General features: G+C 38.0%; 1 long non-coding RNA gene across 1 annotated transcript; it reads left to right on the top strand.

The window, feature by feature from the left end:
* Positions 1-252: 252 nt before the first annotated feature.
* LOC127881008 (uncharacterized) lies at positions 253-7,098 on the top strand. Its single transcript, XR_008049858.1, has 3 exons — positions 253-592; positions 6,040-6,177; positions 6,980-7,098. It is a non-coding gene; the product is annotated as an uncharacterized LOC127881008 (long non-coding RNA).
* Positions 7,099-12,897: the final 5,799 nt, after the last annotated feature.

Genomic DNA, 12,897 nt, shown 5'->3' with positions numbered 1-12,897 from the left:
TTTCGTTCACTCTTTTGTTAATTAACGTGTAAATAATTCAACAAATAGGTTGCATTTCATGAACATTAGCATTTTCCGAAGACAAAGTTATCGTTTTTTACTAGAAAACTATTAAATCACTGCAAAACTCAAAAAGCACGTGTGTGTCAGACATTCATTATCACATATGTACAACTATTACGTCCTTATAGTTACTAAATTAGCAGAAATGATAAAATAATCACCTACCTTTCAGTTTCGGCCGACATTTTTTTTCTTCAGTTTAAATTATCCAACTCAGTTTGGATTATCGACGTACAGGGGGTGACCACTATCACGTTAACTATTTGAATTTAATTTTGACCAGAAATATCTAAAACTAGAAATGGCGCGGCCGCGGCCGACGCGTATCCACACGCCGCAGCAAAATTCCAAATAGTGCACTGTCGCACACATGCTCATAGCTACCATTTGTTTAAGTTTCCAGGTTTTAGTGCTAAAAGTGTAGGAGGAGATAGTTGCCAGGACGGACGGACGGCGGAGATAACCACATAGTCGTCCCGCTACAATTCGGAGCGTGGGGATAATGTAGATATTCGGCAATATTATTATGGTAGGTCAATCATAGATTCTTTATCCGTTTTCAACAATTCCATGATAAGTACCAGTTTTTATAAATTTAATTAGAAACAAGAAATGTGTTTGTCAGAAATTTTATAAAACGAGTTCATGAATTTTGTTAGTAAGCGAGCGTTTGGCGAGCTTACCAACGAATTTCCTGGACGAGTTTAATAAAATATGGTAAGTATGACAACGAGTGTCAGATCTTTTTATCACATGCTTTTAAATGAGCAAATTAAATAAATATTAACGCAAACATAATGATAAATCCCGAATGTTGTTTACGTTTCGTGACGTCATTTGACGTCACGTCATTTCAGCAAAATAACAAAATGCGATTGGTCAATTAACGAAAACTAAGCCAATGAAAACGCTTTAAAAAGTTGTATTACACATGTGTAATAAAAAAAATATGTAATGGTTGTATTACATGGAAAACAGGGTATAGCATGTGATAAAATGATATTTTACTTTTGACCTTGAAGGATGACCTTGACCTTGAAGTTGCTATCTTCAATATTGCAAAAGTTATCAAACTTTAACCAAGACTAAAGTTTTGGGACACACACAATGCATGAAAGAATTACAGACAGACAGACAGACAGACAGACAGACAGACAGACAGACAGACAGACAGACAGACAGAAAGATAGACAGACAGACAGACAGACAGACAGACAGACAGACAGACAGACAGACAGACAGACAGACAGACAGACAGAAAGGCCAAAAACTATATACCCCCGATCTTTCGATCCGGGGGCATACAAATGTAGACACTCCCATATAGAGTCAATGTGTGTCCCGTATAGGTCGCACGTGTGCCCCATATTCGCTGGATGTGTGTCCCATATTAGCTGGATGTGTGTCCCATATAGGCTGCATGCATGCCCCATATAGGCTGCATGTGTTTCCCATATACAATATGTGTGTCCCATATGTGGGTCCCATATCGGCTGCATGTGGGTCCCATTTACAAGTCATGTGTGTCCCATATGTGTGTCCCATGTAGGCTGCATGTGGGTCCCATGTAGGCTGCATGTGGTTCCCATATACAATACATGTGTGCCCCATATGTTTGTCCCAGATAGGCTGCATGCATGCCCCATATAGGCTGCATGTATTTCCCATATATAATACATGTGTGTCCCATATGTGGGTCCCATACAGGCTGCATGTGGGTCCCATATACAAAACAAGTGTGTCGCATATGTGGGTCCCATGTAGGCGGCATGTGGGTCCCATATACATACATGTGTGACCCATATGTGGGTCCCATATAGGCTGCATGTGAACCTCATATAGGCTGCATGTGTTTCCCATATACAATACATGTGTGTCCCATATGTGGGTTCCATATAGGCTGCATGTGGGTACCATGTGGGCAGCTTGTGGTTCCCATATAGGTGGCATGTGGGTCCCATATAGGCTGCATGTGGGTCCCATATAGGCTGCATATGGGTCCCATATAGGCTGCATGCGGGTCTCATATAGGCTGCATGTGCGTCCCATATAGGCTGCATGTGGGTCCTATATAGGCTACATGTGGGTCCCATATACAATACACGTGTGTCCCATATGTCGGTCCCATGTAGGCGGCATGTGTTTCCTATATACAATACATGTGTGTCCCATATAGGCTGCATGCATGCCCCATATAGGCTGCATGTGTTTCCCATATACAATATTTGTGTGTCCCATATGTGGGTCCCATAAAGGCTGCATGTGGGTCCCATATACAATACATGTGTGTCCCATGTAGGCAGCATGTGTTTCCCATATACAATACATGTGTGTCCCATATGTGTGTCTCAGATAAGCTGCATGCATGCCCAATATAGGCTGCATGTATTTCACATATACAATACATGTGTGTCCCATATGTGGGTCCCGTACAGTCTGCATGTGGGTCCCATATACAATACATGTGTGTCCCATATGTGGGTCCCATGTAGGCGGCATGTGGGTCCCATATACAATACATGTGTATCCCATATGTGGGTCCCATATAGGCTGCATGTGAACCTCATATAGGCTGCATGTGGGTCCCATGTAGGCGGCATGTGGTTCCCATATAGGTTGCATGTGGGTCCCATATAGTTGGCATGTGGGTCCCATATAGGCATCATGTGGGTCCCATATAGGCTGCATGTGGGTCCAATATAGGCTGCATATGGGTCCCATATAGGCTGCATGTGGGTCCCATATAGGCTGAGTGTGGGTCCCATATAGGCAGCATGTGGGTCCCATATAGGCTGCATCTGTTTCCCATATACAATACATGTGAGTCGTATATGTGGGTCCCATATAGGCTGCATGTGGGTACCATATACAATACATGTGTCCCATATGTGGGTCCCATATAGGCTGCATGTGGGACCCATATACAATACATGTGTGTCCCATAAAGGCTGCATGTGGGTCCCATGTAGGCTGCACGTGGTTACCATGTAGGCGGCATGTGGGTCCCATATAGGCTGCATGTGTTTCCCTTATACAATACATATGGGTTCCATATGTGGGTCCCATATAGGTGGCATGTAGGTCCCATATAGGCGGCATGTGGGTCCCATATAGGCGGCATGTCGGTCCCATATAGGCAGCATGTGTGAATCATGTAAACAGCATGTGGATCCCATATGAGCTCCATGCGGATCCCATTTGAGCTCAATGTGGGTCTCATACAGGGAACGTTGCTGGCACCCAGGCCCATAATATTTTTTTTAGTCTGACATTGAGCCAATAGTCTGAACAAACTTAAGCAAACAGCTTATGAGTCTCTGGAGGGCCTTTTCTGTATGCGTAACAAACAACATATATCTGATGGGGATTTCAGTTCCTTTTGCTCTGGCTCGTTCGTGAGCAAAGTTTAACTGCTTACCGTCAGACCTGGTGTGGATGTATATCTCATTAGTGGAAGATGGCCAAAGGTGGATGCCGTAACTTCCTGGGGCTTTGTCACAGCTCAGTGAGTTGGGTTCCCACAAGTTATTCAATGGTTTGCATGGCATCAATCTCTTCCATTGCAGGCGTGTCATTTATGGCTTCAATGGCAGGCTTGGTGTAAACAGTTACCCTATAGTATAGCTCTGAGAAGTGCTCCACCAACTGCGCTATTGATACTGCCGAACATGCCAAGCAGATAACAACAGTCGACTGAGCGCTCGAAAGCTGCACTCAGCAGTCGTTGCCAGAGCGTAAGGTGATGTGATGAGCGCTGCACCGTGCTATACTCCAAGCTGACAGCGTTTTCTCGCATGGAGACATCATATGGGCGAGATAGGCTGAGTGCTTGGTCACAAAGGCTTGTTCAAGTTCTTGGAGATTTGCATTGAACCAATCAGGATTCTGTAAACTTCTTTCAAAAGCGGCTAGTACAGCATTTTAGACGGTGTCCCTGAAAAAATTCAATCGTTCAGCCCTTCCTGCTGAAAGGGCTTTCTCAAGGTTGGCAGCAAGCAAATCTCTCCATTAGCTGGAAATCGCCCATCTTGGCAGCGCTAATAAGAAGGTAGCGTCTGGTAATAGCGAGTTGGATTAAGTGCCACTTTAGGGAATTGGTATTTATCAAGAACACTTTGTTCTAGGATTAAGACTGAGAGAAAGTGTTAGTGTTGCACAAGTTTTGATAGTTGTGAACAGAACACAGCAATCTGTGCCAAACGTCGTTCATCTTCCCAGTACCTGTGCAATTCAAGACGGCCATCACTGATGCTCTGTCCCAAATACTGTATGTCATTGAAATTGCCGAGGAGCAGGATGGGCTCTGACATGGAAATCCCACCAGTCAGAGAGCCATGCTGATCATAGTAGGTGACTTTGTCATCATCTGAAGCGCACAAGGGCAGTGCATAGACGCTGACAGTGATAAGACCTGCAGCTGATTTATGGCAAAAATTGATATTGCCGGGATGGAAGTGTGGGGCAAGTGCCCACTTCTCTAGCAATTCCTCAAACACGACAAAGGGCTCCAATAGCCAAAATCCAGCTGCTGGAATTTGCGAGTGACTAAGCTTCTAAACCCGGAAGCCCATGTTTTAACTGAAAGAATAAGGGGTGCAGGTAGGTCCCTGGCGCCTTACATCCAGTTGCCTCTGTACATGGGGCTCATTTACCTTAGTTCGTAGCCCATCTAGGCAGAAGGAAACTCTGATTTCAAACCTTTGCTGCCTTGCGACATAGCCATCCGTCGGAAAGGTTTCTAGAGAGATATATCCAGCGTCTTAAATAAGTGCTAAGAAACGGTGGCCCTTCATGAGGTGGCATAGCACGGTTTTAGATAATTTCAGTGGCTTGGTTCTCTTTCAGTCCCTATATGGACGCACACTAGCCAAAGATGGGAGACCACGCATGCTTACAGTGAAATCTCGCTATAAAGACCACTGGTCAGACTTTTGAAAAGTCTTAATGCGAGGTGTTCTTAATGCTGAGTTTTGATAAATTTTGATGGACAGATAATACAATTGGTTAATGCTCCATGGTCTTTAACCTTTTTGCATTGAAATTTCCAGTAGTTACACACTTATCAATACATGTATCACCAACGACAGGAAACAATACTTTATTAAGGGACCCTCCTTAACCTCCAGATCTCGCGACCCCCATCACTCTAGACAGCAATGTTCGTATCTCCCGAGCTAAGTGATACTTTTTAATCTATATAGATAATCTTGGACCATGTTAAGTTCAACAAATACACATCTAGCTGTCTCATTTTTTACATGTTCTTCATAAAAAATGTATTAATTATGAATTAAAAGTGGGCGAACAGCCAACAATGAGCATATGGTGGTACGGTCTTTAGGCACTAGCTATTTAGATAGTCACCAATATAAAACAACATCTAATACTGATCCATATATACTGAAGAGTTCAATTGTGAAATATTGAGATATCAGTATCCACAGGCTTCAGAAATACCCGAAACTCTGTACTCTCTTATCTCTGGCCACCATGAAATATTCAAAGACCCCGGTATGGTTATCTGCAAGTTTGCCTAAAATTCTAAATGCTAAAGGGATCTTACATGTTGCGCTTGCAAAAAAGGCAGACTAAGACTCAATTTTTAAAATGGTCAATTAAATTTCGATAAAAAATTTATTTATTTCATCATATTGATTAAACTTGTTTAGTAGGCTAAATAGGCTTAACCGGGAGCTTAATACGGGAAAAAGGCTTATTATTTTACCCATTTAAATAAACAAGCTTTATAGGCTAGATAGGCTAGATAGGGTGCTAAAGGATAATCGGCTTCTTATTTCATCATATAAAGGTAATATACCAAATAAGCGACCTTTGGAAATTTGCTAGATGCCGTGACTTCACAAACAGTTTGATCTGTCAATAAGCATGTCATGCATGTGGCATTACAATCAAGAACTTTGTTATGCGTGTGATGATAATGATATAAACGCACAAAATTACCTTCCCTGATTTAAGGCTGCGCTGCTCGTCCCAGGCATGCTGTTCCCTTGTGAGGCGCATGACACAGTGGAAATGCATTTTGGAGGTACTGAGAACCACAACGAAATGGATAATGCCCTTCTGGTACAAACTGTGGGATGGACTGCTTGTCTGGTAACGTATCATAAGTGTATCAGTATATCGATATAAATAACGCGCTAAAGTATTCCGGTCGTAATTTTACAAAATTTATTTGCAAAAGTAATGATTTGTTTGAAAGTATTTCGGTTAAGACGTTTTAATAAATGCATGTTTTTTTAATGTAAATATGCATTGAATTACATTATAAAAGACTCGATAACGATGGGTATCAGTGTTATTTTTCTTTTTATTTTGTTTATTTATGTTCTTCAGTTACTGTAATGGCTTCGCAACAAAAAGCTTTCGTCGTCTTACATAACACGTTCTGTTATCGCTTTAAGGGAATGTTAAAACATCATATTTTTGAAAAAATGTCATTAAATGACTTTATTAGCAAAAATGCTATATTTTGGAATATTTTTTAATAGTTGTAGTCGCAAAAGAAAAGATACAATACACAATGGTCCTATTCTTGTTTTCGATGCAGGGACCGCTGAGGAAAATAGCATGTTTGTAATACATAAAATGTAGGTAAAATATGTTTATGCTCAATCTAGGATGAAACGAAACGCGTTACAAATGCTAATTTGCTAATTTCCCCGATTTAAATTAATAATCGAATGAACAGGTTACTAAGTATGTAGTGTAATTTTCTAGTTTATATATAATAGATACAATCTTGTTTGATCAATAACATTTCTTTCTAAACTCGTCACTATTCAAAATCGTGAACAAAACCTTAAAATATGCACACATGTAGTTTTATAGTTTAGATATACATATAATTTACAGCACATGATATCAGGATTTCACTTTCACCATGCACTCTATTCAGACATGTGCGGGCGAAACGAGGTACAGTCTAATGAGAACAGCTGCTCGAGGGCTGGGGTTTGGAAGAATGAGCTCAGCTCAGTCATGCTAATCACGTGCAGTGACGGGGAAATAAGAGGCATGTACTGTAGCGCCGTTGGACACGTGACGTCCCACTTTGGCAGGGAGATGCCTGGTTGCAACGGATAACACTGTCATCATGGGATGGACCGTCGCATGGCAGAACCTCGCGAGGAACAGTCAGTCGTCGACGTCATGGTCCGTCATATCGTACACAGATGACGTTTTAGAGAGTCAGTGGCTCCTGACGTTTTATAACAAAGAGCTTTGGAACACCGTCACGACAAATCGCGATCGGTTTAGTAAAGTTAAATGTTAGTCGACCAAAACATGAAAAAGACGTATTATTCTTGATTGGACCTTCTATAAAAACACAGAACATGTCATTTTAAAGGACTTATCTGCTATACAATATATAATCGTCTTAGTAAAAGCACTTTTTATCTTTTATTAATTTTAAATACTCTTATGCAATATAATTATGTCATGCAAAATTAATGTTCACTGTTAATGTATCTCTCTTTTTAATAAATCTTTAAAGCTGTGTGAATTATTTTTCCTTAAAAGAGAATCCATTTATATGCGGATGCTCAATAGAACTCACCCAAGCTATATGTCTCCCATATGTTTGTTGTTGTTTTGTACGTTCATAACTTCAAACCCTTTAAAATGTTAACTTTTTAGATATAAATATCTCATTAAGAAGAAGAGCAGTACTCATAAAGGCTTCTCTAGACTTAACAACTTTTGTGTTATCTATGTTTGTTTTTTATTTGTACTTAGGGTTTTGCCTGGATTATAACGCTATACCTATACATACTTGAAACTTCATATGCAGAACTGAAGCGACAGTAGTTAATAATAACCTCAGGTGTGATAGACAACAAATAATGTTTGTGCAAAACGATTATTTCAAACAACAGTAGCCATATTCGGAGTAAGGAAAGTCACTCTTCCCAAATCGAGTATAACGAAACACTAAAATAACAGAACATATTGGCGCTACCTCTTTTCTCCCTCACAAAGACTGACATAATATAGTATATGCATAATTGTTCATATCAATGACTCAAGAAAATAAAAGGTGCCAGCCATTAAGTAACATTACACAAATCTAAAAAAAAAAATTCCAAAAAAACACATACACATGAAATAAAACGGTTTATATGTGTAAGAGAAGTAATAATGCAATGAACATGTTAATAGTTATGTGGACATACCAAAACTTTAATAAAAGTCTCAAGGAATAGTAATAGTCATACTTGACCAGGTGATAAATGATTATTTTAAGAAAATACATGTTTATGCATATACATGCAGGTTATCTAATTAAATCTCAGGCTAATAAGTACAATAGTGATTAACTGTACTGGACATGTACTATGAACATCAAACTAGTAACAAGTAATTTAAACTAAGTTTGTAATAAAAATAAAGAGAACAGCAATAATGATAAGCAGGCTTATGTTAGCACAACCTTAGTACTTTTTACTTGAAAAGGACCATAAATGAAACACTTACATGGTAATATAAGTAACATATGCATTTTTACATAGAAGAAAATGTTAGACTAAATGTAACAAACACGAGTACAAACTTCAAAGTAAAACATAATCATTTAGATGCTTAGGCCGTTTGCGTGCACGTTGGGGCCTAGAAACGTGCTGACTGCATGGTCCTTTAGGCAAGTCGATGGCAGCGACCAGCACCTCTGCTTCCTGGGGATTGTCATAAGAAGTCAAATCTTGCTGAGTAGGAATTTGAGACTCCATCTCCATACTGGACTGGGTAAGTGTAGGTGGAACGATGACTTCCGTGGATAGAGGGTACGGATGGGTTACCAGTAAATCCTATGAATCACTATCCACTGAATTGTGATACAAAGGTACTCGCGACTCAACACTTGATTGATTAGGAATATGGAAGCACTCACTTATCTTGACTTTATAAGACAAGGCGCGTAATTGATTGCATATGAATTTTTTAAAGCACCACTGATTAGCACTATCAACAGACACAACCAAATAACGATCACGACATTGATGCTTCTTCCTTTTGGAATATAAATACACTAAATCACCAACACTGTTATAGGGCACTGCATTTGAAGTATAACCTTTGCATTTAGAATTAGCACTCATCTGATGATTGTTGAGTCGGTTATCATGTTGTTTCAAAATAAGCTCCCTATTAGACAAGGGAATCTGCTCATTTGAGAATTGACTTCTCATTGTCCATATTTCTCTAGAAAAAAAGCCTGCATGTCGAATCCTGGAGTTTTATCTCGCAGTAGCAGTTGCCAATTGTAGTGGTGAAAGTGGATGACCGCTAGGTTCTTGTCTAACTATTTCAGATTCAAGCCAGAGAATAGATTTTTTCTGCAACCGGGTTCTTGTTTGGGTTCTTAACTCTACCCAAATCCAATTATACACGGTATCTGCGTAACACGCCGTCTCGTTGTAATGCAATAAATTTGGTGCTGGCTCACACCTAACTACTGCCATTGGTCCGACAAGAGGATGTAACCCAACCATAAGACTGATTAATACACTGCGTAATGCCTCAGCTATAGCCAGCCAGCCAGCAAGCCAGCCAGCCAGCCAGCCAGCCAGCCAGCCGGCCGGCAGACAGTTCAACTGCTATATGCCACCCTACCCGGGGCATAAAAATATGTTACAGTAACACAAAATAGGCAAGAAAAAGTATACATTGAAGACGAATTTCATTAAATTCAGCAAAGACAAATAAGCGCCCCGAGCCGATTGTGACTAAGATATTTCGTAATACTTTCCTACAATAATCGAAGCATTCGTATTTTTATTAAGATCGGAGTTAGTGTTCGTGTGTCGTATGAATAGATATCGTTACAGGAAATTAAAATTATCCGTAAACTAAGTTTAGATTCACATCGTACATGCATGATATACATGCTGGCAAATTCGACTGTACAGACATTTTCGATTTCAGAATTAAATACCTGTCTTATTTCGAATTTTCGACACAAGTTTTTCTTCACTTTTATTTTAATTTATATTGGAATATATGTATAATACGTTTTTTACAAATTTAATATAAATTCATAAATGTTTGACAAAATCGTGCATACTCGCTTTAAGCAAGTAACAAGATTTCTTTGTTTTCTATATTTATCCCAGTTGTTTGCATTCTTGTACTTGTAGTTATTTAACAGCATTCGTTTTTGATGTATAGCTTGTTTTAATGTCTTATTCATAAAAGGTCCTGGTTTATGGAGCATCTTTTTCTGTTTAAAAGGAGAATGTTTATCTGTTAAATTTAGAAGTACATTGCTGAATTATTCATAGTCAGTATTTAAATCTTCATTTATATCAAGAGTAGACATTTTATCATTTAAAACATGATTAAACTTATCAACATCAAAGTTTTTTTTTAACTTATATAATAACAGAAATAGTTTTATTTGTCTGATTTTCAAGTTCATGTTGACAACCATTAATGTTTTGAACATCGCAAAGACCACATAAAAAAATTCATGATTTTAAAACTAAAGATTTACAGTTTGTTAAAATGACATCTAAAAGTGATGGTTTTCCATTTACAATAAAACATGTAGGATTGTTGACAATATTATCTAAATCAAAAGTATCACAGATATTTTTTTGTGGTTGCACGTTCCTGGCTTAGAGAAAAAATAATTTTGTCGCTTCCACCGCGTGTAAATGTAATACAGACTTTACATCTGTGCAAATGTAAACTTGTAAAATTGCAATATGTATAGGTACGCGTTGACCAATTTAGACGTATTTACATGCTTACAGTGGAAATTGGCAGTTCGTAAAAGTTACTGTTGCAAATTTGTATACTTAAGTAGATCTATTCACCTTTGTAAAGACGCGTTAGAGTTGTGACTAAGTTTTGTGCGTTGTGTATGCGATTGGAAAAAACAAGTTAATGTATATTTTACATTTTGAACATTTATTTTTTTATTCATTGAACAGTTTTAATTGGACAATGCACAAGATGAACATATGAGATTTCTCCACCTTCAAAATTAACATTATTGAAAATTGAAACATCAAACCTTGTTTATTTGAACGAATATAATTTGACATGTATGTATAATCTATAATTGCAACATGGAACATATCAGCTGAATACTCAACACGTGCAACATTTCTGGTGATAAATATTATTGGCGGCCTTTCCCTTCCATAATCAGATAGTAACAATATATCGGCATGGTTTGATTTAATCATTAACACAATCTTAGGCCCACACAATAGGCATTTTGATCCAGGATAAATAATAAACCTAATGACTTCGAGTTAAACAAGAACTTCATATTAAATATTTACATTTTACTGTACAGAACTTCATTGTTATCAATTAATAATAGTTGCAAGCATTATTTCGCAAAAATGTTTTCGTAAAGTTTGACTTAAATATAGCAAAGTTAGTATTATGAGTATATAAGGTAATAAGTAATATAAACCAGGTTTTCTTGGAAAAAAAGAACACAATAAATTGCAATTATTCATACAAGTAATGAATGTGTGAACTTGCCTAATATACATTAAATGTAAATGTGACATTGCGGGGTTATGTTTATTGATAAGATATTGCATTTAACAGTATTTGTATACAGTATTTTAACATTACGACAATTTATGCATGCACTCTGGCTAAAAATTACCAATAAATGTATGATTATTGATACAGCAAACCATCATTAGTCATGTCCAGGCCATACAGCCAAGGGGGTAATGAAGCTTTCCAAAGCGGGATAAAACATAGAGTCACTAATTAATGAGTGTAGTATGATCAGCCAAAAGCTGATATAATGCATAATTAATTACAAAACAATTCATATGAATGCTGTGACAGAATGCAAACAACTTTCACTATGACTATTGACATATTCTGGCCATGAGCACGTTCATATTCAGCTTGCAGTGATCCTTACAAAAACTGGTTGTCGAAAATATGAGCCGTGCTCTATGAAAAAAGGGGTTTAATGCATGTGCCTTAGGTTTCTTTCAAGATTAGCCTGTGCAGTCCGCAAAGGATAATGATGGGCCATACTTTCCGCTGTTATGATATTTTCTGTTTAAATACATACTCTACTTAGCAAAAATCCAGTTTAGGCAGAAAGTGTTTTCACTGATTAGCCTGTCGGGACTGCATAGGCTAATCTGGGACCACACTTTACTCACATGCATTAAACCCCCTTTTCACAGAGCATGGCTCGTATATTTGTGGCCTCTGTTTACTGTTTACTTCAGAAAGGCTATCTTTTCTATAATCGCTTAAGAATTCATTCATAAGAAATTTGTAACGCTAGGTTGTGTGTGTAGAGGGTAATAATACCTTCTTTTTTAAATAATCTTAGTCGATTTGTTAGCTCTTATTGAATCATGCACCCACTTAAATGTTCAATATTTTCTTTGCTTAGGTCGTCATTCCTATATCACTAAATTTTTGTATCGGTGGGTTGTTATTTATGGTTTCTTGTTAGATAAAGTGGCTGTGTGCGATACTTGTGGTGAAGATAAGTTTGTTTATTTTTATAGAAGGATTGGCATTCCCTATTCAGGTGTGAAAGACGTTTAATGAGATATGTAGATGGCGTAGACAAAAATTTGGTTATGTGTTTCTTGATCAACCAGGCATGAAGTCAGTGTCCCATAAATTCTTATTGCAGTATTGATCTTTTAGGAAACGCATTTATATACACATTTATTATAATAACGCAACGACCTACATTGCAATAACTTTCAATATTTTTTTCTTTCATCATAAATGGTAAACAGTTTTGATCTCTTTATCAAGGTCTTTTTACAGGCATTAACATTTTATAAAAACAAACTACAACAACACTTG

The sequence above is a fragment of the Dreissena polymorpha genome, chromosome 1 (genome assembly GCF_020536995.1).
Source record: "Dreissena polymorpha isolate Duluth1 chromosome 1, UMN_Dpol_1.0, whole genome shotgun sequence".
Taxonomy (NCBI): Eukaryota; Metazoa; Mollusca; class Bivalvia; order Myida; family Dreissenidae; genus Dreissena; species Dreissena polymorpha.
Note: the sequence above shows the minus strand (reverse complement) of the source record. Positions and strands in the feature narration are given on the sequence as shown.